This window comes from Ambystoma mexicanum, chromosome 6q (genome assembly GCF_040938575.1).
Source record: "Ambystoma mexicanum isolate Mex_15411 chromosome 6q, UKY_AmexF1_1, whole genome shotgun sequence".
NCBI lineage: Eukaryota > Metazoa > Chordata > Amphibia > Caudata > Ambystomatidae > Ambystoma > Ambystoma mexicanum.
Genome location: NC_090937.1, coordinates 414,751,256 through 414,754,367, shown reverse-complemented (window position 1 = coordinate 414,754,367; position 3,112 = coordinate 414,751,256). Strand labels below are relative to the sequence as shown.

General features: G+C 41.3%; 1 long non-coding RNA gene across 1 annotated transcript; it reads left to right on the top strand.

Moving 5' to 3' along the window:
- Positions 1 to 2,052: 2,052 nt before the first annotated feature.
- On the top strand, positions 2,053 to 2,745 carry LOC138515520 (uncharacterized). Its single transcript, XR_011282044.1, has 2 exons — positions 2,053 to 2,247; positions 2,650 to 2,745. It is a non-coding gene; the product is annotated as an uncharacterized lncRNA (long non-coding RNA).
- The last annotated feature ends 367 nt before the right edge of the window (positions 2,746 to 3,112 follow it).

Below are 3,112 nucleotides of genomic sequence, written 5' to 3'. Positions count from 1 at the left end.
CCCCTGGCTTGAAATCTCCTGGACAATGTTTCACATTCCTCATTAAAGTGAGATAGTTCATTGCAGTTCCTCTTAGTTGACTTCAGTCTCTTTCCGGTATGTTCTTGGATCTGAATGTTTATGTTTCGGGAGAACATCTTAAAACCAGAACATACCGGAAAGAGACTGAAGTCAACTCCACATTATATGCAACGAGTTGTCACCACGTACCGGTGATTAGGAATATCCCTAAAGGGGAGTACATTAGGGCTAAGAGGAACTGCAATGAACTATCTCACTTTAATGAGGAATGTGAAACATTGTCCAGGAGATTTCAAGCCAGGGGCTATCCAAGGAAGAGTATTGAAACTGCCTACAACAAGGCACGAAAAATCCCGAGGAAACAGACACTAACACAACAGGTGAAGCCGAATCCGCCAGACAAGGTGCAATTTATCACCACATACTGTGCAAACAACTATGTGATTAAGAGATCTCTTAGAAAATACTGGTACCTACTTAAATTGGACCCCCATATTGGGTCATTTATACACGACCACCCATCATTGACCTACAGAAGAGCTAAAACTTTGAAACAGAGCCTCAGCCCGTCATTACTACCAGAAGATAAGGAGGAGACAGCAGGGACCTGGCTAAAAGAATCCAGCCCAGGGTTCAGGAAATGTGGCACATGCACAATGTGCAAATATGCCACACCCATGACAAATAATTTCAAGACAGATAATGGTCTTCGAATTAAGATACGAGAACAGATAAACTGCAAAAGCAAGCATGTCATATACGCTATTATCTGCATTTGCAAAAAAATCTATATTGGCAGTACGATTCGTGAACTCCGTTTCAGGATTAGGGAACACCTGGCAGTGATTGGAAGTCAAGACAAGAATCTGCCTCTAGCAGAACACTGGCAGCGCGTCCACCAGATGGACAATAAACAAGACATCAAATTCATCGGCCTAAAAAAAGTGACATTGGGTTGCAGAGGTGGCGACCAGGAACTGTTGCTACGTCAGGGGGAGGCTAAACTTATAAATTTCTTCAGAAGTGTAGAAGACGGCCTTAACACAGACAAGGAAATGTCATATTTTCTATGAATTCTGTAAATGACAACTGTTATTATATAGATTAGAATGAAGCGCCTGTGAAGCAGGCCACAATGTAGTTGAACTATTTTTTTAAAATCCAGATTAGTATGATGTACCCCAACATATGGTAAATTTAAATTCAAGGTAGCACCACTTTTGCCTCCCCATGAACGAGATTTTAGGATTGCCCTGCCCTCACAATCTCACAGGGACTACTTTTCCCAGTATGCACCTGTAGGAGTCAACACTCCTCAGGATGGGACCTCGGACTATGTTCACATGCATTTAGTCCAGATTAAGACTACAATTAATGGAGCTCATATTTCAGCAGAAGGACTGTCTTCTGTTAAATTCGAAACGGCCTTAAGAACACGCACGAATTCGCTATAGATAATCAAGGCGCTGACCTCTCAATTTCACAGAGACTACATCTCCCAGCATGCACCTGTAGCAACTAACACTCCACAGGATGGGACTTCAGATTAGGATCACATATAATTAGCCCAGAGTAAGACTACAATTAATGGAACTCATACTGCAGCAGAAGGACTGGCTCCTTCTAAATTCAAAACAGCCTTAGAACACGCACGAACTCGCTGTAGACAATTTAGCCCTCACCATTAAAATATGGCTGACAGTTTTCCTAGCATGGAAACAGAGGTAGGACGGAGTACCAGCACCATAGCAACACTTTATATATAAATGACAGGGAAAGACCTCTGCCATTTTAGAAACCCGACGCGTGATGCAGTAAAACAGAACTTGTCAGGTAAGCCCTAGGGGGCAGTTAAGCCCACATAACAACGCACCAATTAACAAAGGGTCCGCGTTTGAAACTGCAGTCCGGATCCTCATCCGTATAATTTCTATGGCACACAATGATAGAATGCGGGTTAATGGAAACTAACATGAGGATTGTTCAGATCTTACTACTGGGCAGAAAACGCTTAGAACTATAGAACATTTTTAACGTAGCTAAATGGGAGTCTGTTTAAACGCTTGAAGGCAAACTAACGGTAATGTCAGGATGCAACAAAACGGCAATGTATGAATACAGTGGTTTGACTCTGATGTCTCACCCCGGTTTTTCTAGAAAACGTTTAGAGTCTGATGGGACTCAGCCACCAAATACGTTATTTGTAGCGGACAGAACAGTCGATGGGTAAGCCAGATTTACCCATTTGGGATTTCCCCGATATATTAATCAATGCAATCTCGTGATCTTAATTAGTGACTTACAATATTTCTATCTCTTTTTCTTTTTTATATTTTCAACTACCCTTTACTCCCACCTCCACACTCCTCCAAATGATTTTTCGATTCCTGATTGGTATGTGCTTAACATTTTTGTTTACAAATGGGTTCATGTATGTAATTTACGTTGTTTATGTGTCTAAATGGATGTTTTATTTATTATTTATTTTTTACTTTGGGGAATTCGCGAAACATATGAACTCAATATGATTTGTGCTCCGTCGTAAATGTAACGTTTGTAAAATTGATTTTTTGATTTTTTGTTTTTTGTATTTGCCAAATCTCTAAAATTTATGTTATAAATAATCAGTAAATAGATATTGCCCTGATCTGAGGAAGGCACTAGGAGTGTGCCGAAACACGTGTTATCAAAAAAGGGCTATTAATAAACCTACTCTCACTATGACCAAGAGTCCAAGTTTTTGAAATACAATTGTGGCGCAGTAAAGAGATGTGTGCAGCCCTCGATAACAGATCTCCCGTATGTCGTCGAAACTGACGCATCAAGCCTAGCCATGGGAGCAGTTCTGTCTCAAAGAGATCCCGAAACCAACCAACTGCATCCCGTAGCATTTTGGTCCAGAAAATTCTCGGCACCAGAGATTAATTATGCAATCACTGATAAAGAACTGTTAGCCATAAAGTCCGCTTTTAAAGCCTGGCGGCATTACCTGCTTGGCGCTCGACATACCATCACAGTGATCACTGATCACCGGAATTTACAGTATTTGAAAACCGGCAAGGCTCAGTCATCACGGCAGCTCCGATGGGCT